Here is a 14585-nt window from a genome sequence, read left to right on the forward strand (position 1 = left end):
TTTAGAAGTTGCAAGCTGTTTCTGTACAGAGGTTTGAGGGTTTATTGAGATGGATGATAGAATGTGGGATACTATCATCAGCAAAACAATAGATAGGATTTCTAGTAAATAGAAGATGGTCATTAATATGCAAGAAAAGAGTATAAGAAACAAAATCCTTGAGGGCTTCTAGTATTAGATGATAAGTCAGAAGCATCAGTCATCATGCATGACTAGTGTTGGCATTCGAGGTGAGTGGACATGCTTAGTCAGGGCTCCTCAGTTAAGTGGTTTACTTTTGGATAGTGCTTTTAAATATTTGATTTATTTAGATATTGTTGGATTATTTTGTTATAGGTTTCCTGTAACAGTTTGATTTTAATAATATTATAGATATAATTTTAATTTTAATTTTATAATGGTAGTTACGAGATCTGCCTTAAACACGTCACAGGGTATCGTGACTCACACGGGAATAGCCAATGGCGATTTATGGGTGAGTCATGATTTAATCCGTTGTGGAACCTGTGGAATGTTTTCCAAGGTCGACCTGGTGACTAATCCTACCTCACCTGGGGATTCTTTTCTTTGTGATCAATGTAAGGAGTGCACCGATCTTAAATTACAATTTGGTGCACTGATGGAACAATTTGAGTCCCTGAAAAAACGGGTGCTTGCCCTCGAGAATAATGCATCTGGGAGCTCATCAGGGACTCAAGACTCCAGCAATCTACCAAGTGATGCACGCCCGATTCGAGCCTCAAAACAGAAAAACCAAGTGCAAACTACTCTGGTTAAAAAAGACTGTTTTATTAGGAGACTCCATTGTCGGGGAAAAGGGGAATATTTTTTGTAATGAGGATAGGTGGAGTAGAACCAGGGTATGTCTGCCGGGAGCAACTATTGATGATGTCACCAACAGATTGTCAGATTTTAAAGGGGGGGGGGGTAAAGAGAATATTATTATTCATGTGGGGACTAATGATATTAAACGTACACGATCTGACGATTTGTTGGAAAAATACAGGACCATGCCTGCAATGTCTATGTGCCTACAATTCTGCTCAGACACGACAGAAGGGATTATATGTTAAGAGCCTTGTGGATTAACTCAAGACTTGAAGGAATCTGCAAGGCTTCGGTGGGGGGGGAATTTCTATCAGCATGGCCCACACTTGTAGGTAGAAGGAATTTATTTTGTAGAGACGGGATACACTTAAACAAAGGTGGTGAAAAAGTTTTTGCCAGTATTATTGAGGACACCTTAAAGGTTCAGGGAAATTGCTAGCTAGGGGGGATGTGGGTAATACTGACACGCGTTTATCTGATAATATTGTTCAAAGTAACTCTTGCACATACCTTAAGAGTTCTTATCTGCTACCCCAACTGGACGTATTATCTAGATGTTCTGGGGGCAGAAATGTTTCACGTGAGCGGGTAGCTAATATCAGGGAAGAGAGCCTAAAAAACTTCAAGGGTTGTGTTAGGGTTGTTAAATATACAAGAACTGTAAATCTTAATTGTTTATACAGTAACGTTAGAAGTGTCATCAATAAAATGAGCGAATTCGAACTGCTGGTTAAAACAAGTAATGCTGACATAATAGGGCTTACAGAGACGTGGTGCCACCCGGAAATTGGGGATGATGAGTTTAGGTACGGCTTGTATAATGTATTTAGGAAGGATAGGGTAGATAGAAGGGGTGGTGGAGTAATGCTTCTTATCAGAAGCAGCCTGAGTGCGACGATAGCTTTCCCGGATTCAGACATTTCACATGCTAGTACAGAGTCTGTATGGTGTAAGATAGTTGGAAACAAAGGTATAATGCGAGTAGGAGTAATCAACAGACCAGGTGATTGTGAAGATTATGACAAAAGCCTCTACATGCAAATCAATGGGCAAGTAAGCGTCAATGTCTTGTTATGGGTGATTTCAATTTGCCTCTAATTGATTGGAGTAAATGGAAAGGAAACTCGACATGGGGAACAAAATTTTTAAATCAACTAGATGACTGTTATTTTTTTCAACATGTCAGGGAAAGTACTAGAGAAAAGAATATTCTAGACCTCATCACCGCCCATGAATCAGATGACATAAAAGGGTTGATAGTAGAGGAACCAGTAGCAGGAAGTGATCACGGAGTTCTACGGTGGATGATGACGAGAGAGGTAGCAGAAGTAAAAGGCAAAGGAATGGGTTTTAATTTCAGAAAAAGAAATTACGATGCCTTAAGGTACTACATGGCCTCTATTAACTGGGTAGATATCGTGCAGAAAATGAATACATTTGAACTGGGGTACGCTTTTAAAACATTAATCAGATGCCTTAAATGCATATATACCATTAAAAAAATACTCCAGGAGGAGTGTTCCAAGTTGGATGAATAGTGAAGTTGCCACATTACTTGAGCAGAAAAAGATGGCATGGAAAGGTTACAGAGCAATAAAAAGTATTGAAGCCTATAACAGCTACAAGGTGATGTGTAACAGAGCCACAGAAAAGGTTCGACAGGCAAAGGCAGTTTATGAGAAATCACTAGCAAACAGAGCAAAGAGGGGGATAAAGAATTCTTCACATATATAAATGCCAAGAAGAGCAGGACAAACCAGATCGGACCTTTACGTAAGGGAAAGGGGATAGTATTAAATACACCAGCTGCCACTGCAGATGATTTTTTTTTTTTTTTTTTTTTGTTTGGGAGTTGTTGGCGCATCGGCTTCTATGGCCATATTGCACCTCCCAAGGTTTTTGCAGTACTTTGATCCAAGCCCGAGGCGGGAATCGAACCCGCGACCTTTGGGTTGCCGGGCAGGTACTTTACCCACTCGGCTAGCCCGGTCGGCCACTGCAGATGAACTCAACAGTTATTTTGCATCGACATTTACAAATGAAAAACCTTTTGTGGCAATGGGGGATTGTGGGAGCGAAGTTAAAAAATATGTAATTAATGATATTGAAATTTCGCAAGATTATTTAATGAAAAAACTTTCGAGCCTACAGGCCAGTAAGGCTCCTGGAGTTGATGGAATATACCCTATAGTTTTTTAGCATTAGCATTAGCATTAGTAGAGGCATTTGATGCAAGAAAGCAAGCTTACGCAGCATCAGCCAAAAAAAAAAAAAAAAAACCCACTTCCACTTCACCCCTCTGTTCGTTCAAAATACCTGTCCAGCTGAGCCTTAAACTTATTTAGGTATCCACCTCCACCACAAGGGATGGGAGTCTGTTCCACCAACCAACCACCTGCTGGCTAAAGGCAAATTTCCGCACGTCTATCCTACATCTGTCTTTCCTCAATTTGAATTTATGCCCTCTCAGGTGATTTTTCTGAGCTAGAGGAAGAATCCCATCAGCATTGAGCATGCTTAAACCATTCAAGGCTTTATACACCTCTATCAGATCACCTCGCTGGTACCTAGTCTCCAGACACTGTAATTTGCAAAACTTAAGCCTTTCTTCGTAAGAGCACCCCTTTGTTCCATTCACTAATCTTGTTGCCCTTCTCTGTACTCGTTCCAGCAGCTCTACATCCTTCTTGAAATGAGGCCTCCAGACCTGTATACAGTACTCTAGGTGTGGCCTGACCATTGCCTTATAGAAGGGAATAATCACCTCCTTATCCCTGCTGGAAAAATTCCTGTATATCACTGACAATACTCCATGAGCTACTCTTGCAGCCTGTCTGCAGTGCTCAGAGAACTTCATATCTGCCTGCACAACCACCCCCAAGACCCTTTCATTCTCTACCACTGTCAGTGTAGTACCACAGAGTTGATACGTTGCTCTGGGGTTGCTGTTTCCCATGTGTAGTACTTTACATTTGTCAATGTTAAACTTCATTTGCCACCTCTCAGCCCATCTGCTCAACCTTTCCAGATCCTGTTGCAGCAGCATAGTATCAGTAGTGTCCATGACAACCCTGCCAACCTTTGTATCATCTGCAAACTTGGACTTTAAGCTTGATATACCATCATCAATATCATTTATAAATTCAGAAAACAATAATGGACCCAACACTGAGCCCTGAGGGACTCCACTAATAACATTAGTCCACGATGAGCAGTGTCCATTGATTACCACTCTCTGTCTTCTCCCCCTCAACCACCCCTTTATCCATAGCAGCAATTTGCCTCCAATGTCACAATGCTCCAATTTGTGTAGCAGTCTTCCATGTGCAACAGTATCAAAAGCCTTTCTAAGATCCAAGTATATAATATCAAAGTTATTCCCTGCATCCAGTTCTTTTGTGACTGCATCATAGTATCCAATCAAATTGGTCAGCAAGACTTCCCCTTAACAAAAGCATGCTGTGTCCGAGCTATGACTGAAGTCTTGTCTAGATGATCCTGCAGTGCTTCTTTAACCAGTGCCTCAATTAATTTTCCTGGAACAGAAGTTAAACTCAGAGGTCTATAATTCCTTGTGTCAGCCTTTGATCCTCCTTTGTGAATTGGGGTTACATTTGCACATTTCCAGTCTATGGGTACCTCCCCTGGGTCCAAGGAAGCTCTCAAAATTATGGCTAAGGGTTTGCTTACTTCCTTTGCTGCCTCCTTTAATATAACTGGATAGATCCCATCCACCCCGGGTGCCTTTCTTGTGTTTAACTTCAACAGTTTCTCCTCCACTTTACTCCCAGTTATTTCAAGATTCTGTAGCTTACTGCTAGAGTTGAATACACCTCTGGCATTCCCCTTGCTGAATAACTCCTCATGTGTGAATGTCGATGCAAAATATTCATTTAGTTTGTTTGCTACCTGAGCAGGATCATCAGTTGACCCATCGATATCAAGTGGACCAATCTGATTCATCCCCTTCCTTCTAGAGTTTACATAAGTAAAGAACTCTTTGCTGTTTTTCTTTGCATCCCTTGCCAAAGATTTCTCGTAATCTGCCTTCGCCTGCCTAACCTCCTTTGTAACTTGGTTGCATATCAACTTGTATCTATCATAGGCTTCTGTGTCATGTGTTAATTTGTAAGTATCCCATGCATTTTTCTTCTCTGCCATATGCCTCATTAGTTCATCTGACATCCATTTTGGCCTAAACCTTGAACAGTATTTCTTAGTTGGTATGTAAAGCCTAGTAGCTTCCAAGATAAGTTCTTTGAATGCTTCCCATTTTGAATTTGCTGTTGGTAACATCATCAGTTGGTCCCACTGTATAGAATTTAAATACTGTCTCAGTCCATCGTAGTCACCTTTACGGAAGCAATAACCCTTCCCTTTACCCCTAATGGTAGTTACCTCTTTGAGTAAATCCCACTTCAGCACACTGTGATCACTGCCACCTAGTGGTTCGTTTATCTGCAGATTCTTAATGCATGAAGAATCACTGCTGATAATCAAATCAAGAGTATTACTCCCTCTAGTTGCCTCCCGAACATGCTGATGTAGAAAACAATCATCCAATAAATCCACAAAAGCCCTGCTTGTGTGTGAGTAACCAGCCCCCAAATTCCAGTCAATATCTGGGAAATTAAAATCTCCCATTATAAGACTCTCTGATTTACTGGCCCACTCTATTTCCCTGTACAGTTCCTTATTATACTCATCAGAGTCATTAGGCCTATAGCACACTCCTACTCTCAATTTTGATCTCCCAATGCTTATGTCACACCAAACTGACTCAACACTGCACTGTCCAGCGATGTCGACTGGCTTCACTTCCTTGGTTTTTATGTGTTTCCTAACTAATAGTTTCTTAACTAATAGTTTCTTAACTAATCTTAAGGCAGTAAGGCTCCTGGAGTTGATGGAATATACCCTATAATCTTAAGGCAGTAAGGCTCCTGGAGTTGATGGAATATACCCTATAATCTTAAGGCAGTAAGGCTCCTGGAGTTGATGGAATATACCCTATAATCTTAAGGCAGTAAGGCTCCTGGAGTTGATGGAATATACCCTATAATCTTAAGGGAGGCGGCAAGCGAGTGCATTGAACCATTGAGGATAATTATGCGAGCATCACTAGACTCTGGGGAGATTCCCTTTGAATTGGAAAAATGCAAATGTATCTCCCATACATAAGGGTGGCTCTAAAAGTGAAGTTGGAAATTATCGACCTGTCAGTCTGACTTCAGTAGTAGGGAAAATCATGGAGGCAATGATCAAGGGTGGAATTCAGGATCATTTGGATCGAATTGAAATTCTCAAGGATACTCAGCATGGTTTTGTAAAGGGAAAATCATGTTTAACAAATCTGGTTCGCTATTTCGAAAGGGTCACTCACGAGCTGGATTTAGGGAATAATTTCGACTTCAGCAAAGCTTTTGACTCAGTCCCACATGAGCGGTTGCTTTATAAGCTGGAACAGGTTGGAATCATTGGGAAAATCCTTAGATAGATAGCAGGATGGCTTTAGGGCAGGAGGCAGAGGGTTATGATAAATGGCTATTCCTCAGATTGGGTTGATGTAAGAAGTGGGGTTCCCCAAGGATCAGTATTAGGAGCACTGTTGTTTTTAATTTTCATAAACGACATTGATGAAGGGATTGAGGGCGTGATGTCTAAATTTTCAGATGACGTTAAAATTGGTAGAGTAGTTAATGATCACTGTCAAGCTGAGCTTCTTCAGAGAGACCTAGATAGACTTCAGGAATGGTCAGAAAAATGGCAGCTATGCTTTAATCCAACAAAGTGTAAGGTATTACACCTGGGAAATAGTAATCCCAAAATAACTTATTCGCTTGGTGGAGTTCAACTAAACCCAGTACTGGAGGAAAGGGACTTGGATGTTACGATACGGTCAGACATGAAATTCTCTGAGCATTGTAAACAGGTTGCAAGGAAGGCCCATGGTGTCCTATCGATGATCTATCGAACTTTTGCAAGTAGAGATAGGGACGTGATAATCCCATTATATAAGGCTTATGTTAGACCACACTTGGAATACTGTGTTCAAGTATGGAGACCGCACCTCAAGAAAGACATCGACCTTCTTGAAAGGGTGCAAAGACGGGTAACTCACCTGGTGAGATTGGCAAAAGGGCGTCCTTATGAAGAAAGACTTCGAATATGTGGGTTGCAGAGTTTGGAAATTAGATGGAGGAGATTTGATTGAGGTGTTTAAGGCTCTGAAAGGCATCAGTAAAATGAATGAGGACGAAATTTTCAAGATTATAAATGATGCTAGAACTAGGGGACATAAATTCAAGTTACGGGGGAAATGCTTAGATTGGACTGCAGGAAGTTTTATTTTAGCCAGTGAGTTATAAATTACTGGAATAAGTTGCCTTCATGGGTGGTAGAGGCCAACAGTTTGGGGAAATTCAAAGGTCATCTGGATGGTACCTTCAGGTAAGGGAAGCGCATAGGATGATAGGTTTAATTTCCTTTTTTTTTATTAATTATTATTATTATTTTATTTATTTTTTTTTTTATCATTGTTTTGTTCGGATTTTTTTTTTTTTTTTTTTTGGCTGGTGCAGCATAAGCCATAGGCTTTCTTGCACTATGCGGCCATTACTAATACTAATACTAATAATGAGCAGTTAGAGAGAAAAACTAGCTATCCTATTCAAAAAACACAAAGCAAAACATAATCAAAAGCCTTAGAAATAACAAGAGCAATTGCTTGAGTTTCTCTGAATTTTTTCAGAAAATTTGTCCAAAGGTGAGTAACATAAGCTAAGATATAATCAGTGGATTGATACTGGCAGAATCCATATTAATGATCATTAATTATATGAAAGGTTTCTAGATAATGGAAGAATCGGGAGTCGATGGATTTTTCAGTTACTTTCTTTAACTCACTCACTCACTTTTTGTTCTTACTTCAGAAAGAGTTTAAGTAGTTGTAATAGGAAGACAAATAGAAGGGAAGGATTTGTCATCCATTTCAGGAATTCACTGGATATAAACAACTTTCCAGACAGAAGGAAATACACCATTCTAATAATTTAGTTTAAAAAAAAAAAAAAGCAACATAAAACATTAGTTAATTCTGGAGCAGGTTTTATGAACATTTGAAAAAATTCCATCAAAATGCAGTGACTTCTTGGCATCAAGATTGCTTACGATTCTTCTAATATCTGTATGTCAGAACAGCACAAAACACAAACTGCAGCTCATGGTATCTACTGAGGTTGGTGAAATCAACTATTTTAAAAGACAGCCTTAACAAAGTTACCATATTTAATACTTTTTTATTTACAAATCATGCAGTGTTTTTCTAGTTATGGATAAAAAATGGACCACAATAATTTCATTCGGAAGCGGCATGCCAACTTAATTGACAAACTTTTTAACTTGTGAAGAGTTGTGTGATATAATATATGGTATACCAAACTCTGTAGTAACTTTCCACCCATGAAGACTAAAACCCAACCCAATATAGACTCTCCAAATTAAAAAAAAAAAGAAACTGTGGCTATAATTACCCTGAAAATTGCTGTGAATTACTTCAGAGTGAATAGATGGTTATCCAGTGAAGTCAGAGTAAAATAACAAAAACACAGTAGTCAAAATAATCCCCATGTGACTGTTAATGGGTTAAGTTGTAGGTGCACACACCTCCATACAGAAATGGTAACACTTTAGTGACAACAGATGGTAGTAGATGCTCATTACTTTATGTAATACTATTAGATGGTACTAGATGCTCATTACCTACCATCTTGTTAATGGAAGTGAGGTAACTAAAACAAAGATGCATTCCAAAATTCCAGCTTTCCAATCTCTTCTATCTCTCTCAAAAGACATGAAGAGGGGCATCTTAGGACTTGAGAAGTGCATGGATTGATATAAGGATTGATGGGGACTCAGCAATCCTTATATTCTTTTTGTTTTAAAATAGAATTTTTAAACATTTCTTAAAAATGGATTTGCAGACTGTTAGATGGTAGACTAGACTGAACCAAGTGGTAATACCTTAGGAAGCTTCCAAATAAACAAGGAAATAATCTTTCTACTGCTAGTCTACTAGCTTTAAATGGAAGGGATCTGAATAGTGGTATGTGGGAAACTGTTGAGAAATATAATTTTTTTTGTTAGTTGGGTATGCCTTTGCCATATGTAACATATATCTAAAAAAAAAAAAAAATTTAAGGCGCTTCCGTAGCCAGGTGCGGCAGTGCATAGCACACACTTCTTGATTAGACCGGGGTTCGAGTCCATGACCACCAAATACAGAGGATGCGGAAAGGTCAGGGAATGACCACCACATATCCTCGGAGCAATATGGCCTTAGTTGCTAATGCTCCCAAATAACAACAACAACATCTAAAAATTTCATTACATCATAAAAAAGGCTTTCTGCATTTCAAGGTCATGCATTTTATCTACACCAATGCCCTTCTACACTTTTTACTTCCATGGTCTTTTCTACCTAAAACAGAGTTGGTGTTTATAATTTCTACCTTTGCAATCTTCCACTCCTCTTTCAGTTATGTTATTCAGTTAATTTCCTTTTCTTTTACTAATTATTATTATTTATTTTTTATTTTTATTTTTTTTTTTTTGGCCGGTGCAGCATAAGCCATAGAATTTCTTGTACCATGCGGACATTACTAATACTAATACTAATGTTTTCAGCTTCTTTTATTATGTGAAAGTATTTGCTCCATAATACTAAAGTACGCATACCTTCTGTTTTAATTTTACTCATTGTTTTTGATTACTTTAGTAGTTATAGTTTTTCCACTTTTCCTGAGATTTTTTCTAAATGACAAAATATTTTTCCACCTTCCTGGTACCTGTTTTCCATGTCTTTCAAAATCTTTCCAAGATTTTTATTTATCATGTTCAGACATAACTTAGCCATCTATACTTTTTCTTTATATTCAATTGAGATTTTATAGTTTTTGCCAAAAATTTTTTAAATATTTTTTACTTTCTGCAATTTTGAATTCACTGTCTTCTATATATTCCTTTTGTGGTTTCCATTAAAGTTCTCTTAAATTAAATCTTCCATTCTTTGTACAAAGTCACATTTAAATTTAGAGAAATCTATACTTAATGACTGTTACATAAGTCCAGTGGATAATGCAATGCTTCCCAGTCAATTAAATGTTCTTCCACTACTAGCAAAAGTCATTGCTATACCTTCTTGACACTGTATGTTACTTCCAGAATAAACAGTTTATAATTATTGTTTAGCTGGCGCTCCCCTACTGACCTGCAAGGTTGACTTCTGTTCCAGGAAAAATAATGGTCAGTGATTAAAGATATATTGCAGCATTACCTTGACAAGAATGCAGTTACATGTAAATCAGAGCCTACATTTGTTAAGGAGAGATCTTGCCTTGTCAGTTTGATCAGCTTCTATGATGACATAACAAAGGAAATGGATGCAAAAAAAAAGCTTTTACATCATATCCTAAAATTTCAGTAAAGCTTTTTTTAAATTCCACATGAAAGGCTGCAGTATGACATTTGGACAAGTTACTGCTATGGATAAATGGATGGCTGAGTGCCAGAAGGCAGAGGGTGATTATAAATGGGTGCTGCTCGTCTTGAATTAATGTTACTAGTTGATCCCTTGGGATTAAGTGCTGGGCCCCCCCTTTACAGTTTTCAATATTTTTTAATGATACTGAAGGGGGAATATCAAGTCTACAGATGATATAAAGGTTGGCAGAATGGTCAAAACAGTTGGGTTGAGAAGTGAAAGTAGAGGTTTAAATTGTAAACATATAAACAGGTACTACATGGATGGCTGAGTGGCAGAAGGCAGAGGGTGATTATAGTCAGCAGTAATCCCAGAATAAGATCCAATTCAGTGGTACCACCCTCGAGGTTGTGGAGAACAAAAGAGACCTAAGGATCATTCTACAGACCAACAGGAAATCTCTGAGCAGTGCAGACAGGTCACTAGGATAGCTCATGGGGTTCTGTGAATAATATACAGGAACATTGCTAGCAGGGAAAAGGAGGTGATTATCCCATTGGAGTACTGCATGCAGGTCTGTAAGCCTCAATTTAACCCAGCAATGGTGGCATTACACCTGTGAGGTTCATCTTGAAAATAACTAGCCCATGTTAATTGTCAGTTGCAATACAAATTTGTGATTTTCTGTAGCTTTCTAAATTTAGATAAATTTTTAGTGTGTATGTGTCTTGAATTTTTTTTTTATCATTTTTCCAGAGTTATAGATTTTTTACACTCAGCAGGTACGGTGCCACAGTTCTCGTTACAGTTTTTCACGGGCAATAGCGTATTTAGAATATATTGTCTATGGAAAATAACTATACCAGGAAATTAACATATGAACATCAACAGTTCTATAGACAATAATAGTTTTACAAGAGATGTTTTTCGAAGATACATTCTGAAAATTGCAGCATCTGGAGACTAGGCACCTCTCAGACAATTTGATTGAAGTGTATAAGGCCTTGAATGGTATGAGCAAGCTCAATTCGGATTCTTCCTCTTGCTCAGATTACACACCTGAAGGGACATAAATTCAAATTAGGGAAACACAGTTGGGCCTCCCTTTACTGTTTTCAATTTCAATGCAGAAATTTGGCTTTAGCCAGTGGGTGATTGATTGTTAGAACAAACTTCCAACTGTAGCTGTGGAAGTCGATGGCTTAAATAAATTCAAGGAAGAACTGGACAAACTTTTGGAGCAAATGGATGGGTGAAATAAGAAATTTTTTTTTTTTGCTGTATAGGTTTCCTTTCTTGCATCATATGCCTCTACTAATGCAAATACTATTTTTTTTTGTTAGTAGTGAAAAATACAGGGCATTAGCATTAGCAAAGGCACATGATGCAAGAAAGTAAGCTTATATAACATCAGCCAAAAAAAAAAAAAAACCCTTATTTCACCCATCCACTTGCTCCAAATGTTTGTCAAGTTCTACAACGACAGATAGAAGTTTATTCCAGCAATCAACCACCCACTGGCTAAAGGCAAATTTCTGCACATATATCCTACATCTGTCTTTCCTCAATTTGAATTTATACCCTCTCAGGTGATTACTCTGAGCAAGAGGAAGAATCCCATAAGCATTGAGCATACTAAAACCATTCAAGGCTTTATACACCTCTATCAGATCACCTCGCAGGTGCCTAGTCTCCAGACACATTAATTTGCAAAACTTAAGCCTTTCTTCGTATTCACTAATCTTGTTGCCCTTCTCTGTACTCATTCCAGCAGCTCTACATCCTTCTTGAAATGAGGCCTCCAGACCTGTATACAGTACTGTAGGTGTGGCCTGACCATTGCCTTATACAAGGGAATACCTCCTTATCCCTGCTAGAAAAATTCCTATATATCATTGACAATACACCATGAGCTACTCTTGCAGCCCATCTGCACTGCTCAGAGAACTGCCTGCATAACCACCCCCAGGTCCCTGTCATTCTCTACCACTGTCAGTGTAGTACCACAGAGTTGATACGTAGCTCTGGGGTTGCTGTTTCCCATATGTAGTACTTTCCATTTGTCAATGTTAAACTTCATTTGCCACCTCTCAGCCCATCTGCTCAACCTTTCCAGATCCTGTTGCAGCAGCATAGTGTCAGTAGTGTCCTTGACAACCCTGCCAACCTTCATATCATCTGTAAACTTGGACATTAAGCTTGACATACCATCATCAATATCATTTATAAGTACAGAAAACAATAATGGACCCAACACTGAACCCTGAGGGACTCCACTGATAACATTAGTCCACGATGAGCAGTGTCCATTGACTCTCTGTCTTCTCCCCCTCAACCACCCCTTTATCCATAGCAGCAATTTGTTGCTGCTATGGATACAGCCACACTGCTCCAATTTGTGCAGCAGTCTTCCATGTGCAACAGTATCAAAAGCCTTTCTAAGATCCAAGTATATAATATCAAAGTTATTCCCTGCATCCAGTTCTTTTGTGACTGCATCATAGTATCCAATCAAATTGGTCAGCAAGACTTCCCCTTAACAAAAGCATGCTGTGTCCGAGCTATGACTGAAGTCTTGTCTAGATGATCCTGCAGTGCTTCTTTAACCAGTGCCTCAATTAATTTTCCTGGAACAGAAGTTAAACTCAGAGGTCTATAATTCCTTGTGTCAGCCTTTGATCCTCCTTCGTGAATTGGGGTCACATTTGCACATCTCCAGTCTGTGGATACCTCCCCTGAGTCCAAGGAAGCTCTCATAATTATGGCTAAGAGTTTGCTTACTTCCTTTGCTGCCTCCTTTAATATAACTGGATAGATCCCATCCATCCCAGGTGCCTTTCTTGTCTTTATCTTCGACAATTTCTCCTCCACTTTACTCTCAGTTATTACAAGATTCTCTAGCTTACTGCCAGAGTTGAATAGACCTCTGGCATTCCTCTCGCTGAATAACTCCTCATGTGTGAATGTCGATGCAAAATATTCATTTAGTTTGTTAGCTACTTGAGCAGGATTATCAACAGTTGACTTATCGATATCAAGTGGACCAATCTGATTCATCCCTTTCCTTCTCAAGTTTAAATATGTAAAGAACTCTTTTCTGTTTTTCTTTGCCTCCTTTGCCAAAGATTTCTCATAATCTGCCTTCACCTGCCTAACCTCCTTTGTAACTTGGTTAAAGACCAGCTTATATCTATCATAGGCTTCTGCATCACATGTTAATTTATATGTATCCCATGCATTTTTCTTCTCTGTCACATGTCTAATTGGTTCATCTGGCATCCATTTAGGCCTAAATCTTGAAAAATATTTCTTTGTTGGTATGAAAAGCCTAGTAGCTTCCAAGATTAATTCTTTGAATGCTTCCCATTTTGAATTTGCTGTTGGTAACATCGTCAGTTGGTTCCACCGTATAGAATTTAAATACTGTCTCAGACCACCGTAGTCACCTTTATGAAACAAAAACCCTTCCCTTTACCCTTGATGGTAGTTACCTCTTTGAATAAATTCCACTTCAGCACACTGTGATCACTTCCACCTAGTGGTTCCTTTATCTGCAGATTCTTGATGCATGAAGAATCATTACTGATAAACAGATCAAGAGTATTACTCCCTCTAGTTGCTTCCTGAACATGCTGCTCTAGAAAACAATCATCCAATGAATCCACAAAATCCTTCCTAGCGTGTGATTGACCAACCCACAAATTCCAGTCAATATCTGCGAAATTAAAATCACCCATTATAAGACACTCTAATTTACTGGCCCACTCTATTTCTCTGCACAATTGCTCATTATACTCATCAAATTCATTGGGCCTATAAGTCACACCTATTCTCATTTTTTCTTTCCCAGTGCTTACGTCACACCGAACAGATTCAACATTGCATTGTACACCAATATCAACTGGATGCACTTCCTTAATTTTATGTGGTTCTTAACTAACAGCATAACCCCTCCTGCCTTCCTGTCCTGTCTATTCTTTCTGTACACATTGTACTCCCCAAATTCCAGTTCTGCACTGCTTATGTCTGTGTGACATCATGTCTCAACAATATCTGCCTTTGATGTCTTGACTAGCACTTCAACTTGTGCTAGTCGAGGGCAATTTGTTGTGCAGGTAAAGTTTTTACTGCTGTAAGTTTATGGTAAAGGATTGTCCATCTGTGGTAAAGAAGTATCCCAGGTGTTCTATACACAACAATAGTCTTAGAAGAGGTATTTTTGAATGATTCATTAATATTGAATCAAGACGAAAACACAGAAGTTTATGGCATTTAA

At 38.7% G+C, this 14585-nt stretch overlaps 1 protein-coding gene across 1 annotated transcript in view; it reads right to left on the minus strand.

Moving 5' to 3' along the window:
* LOC150076725 (uncharacterized) overlaps positions 1-14585 on the minus strand; it is a 194474-nt gene that overhangs the window by 132976 nt on the left and 46913 nt on the right. The window lies entirely within an intron of this gene.

This window comes from Mastigoproctus giganteus, chromosome 12 (assembly GCF_048544385.1).
Source record: "Mastigoproctus giganteus isolate SK-2022 chromosome 12, ASM4854438v1, whole genome shotgun sequence".
Lineage (NCBI taxonomy): Eukaryota > Metazoa > Arthropoda > Arachnida > Uropygi > Thelyphonidae > Mastigoproctus > Mastigoproctus giganteus.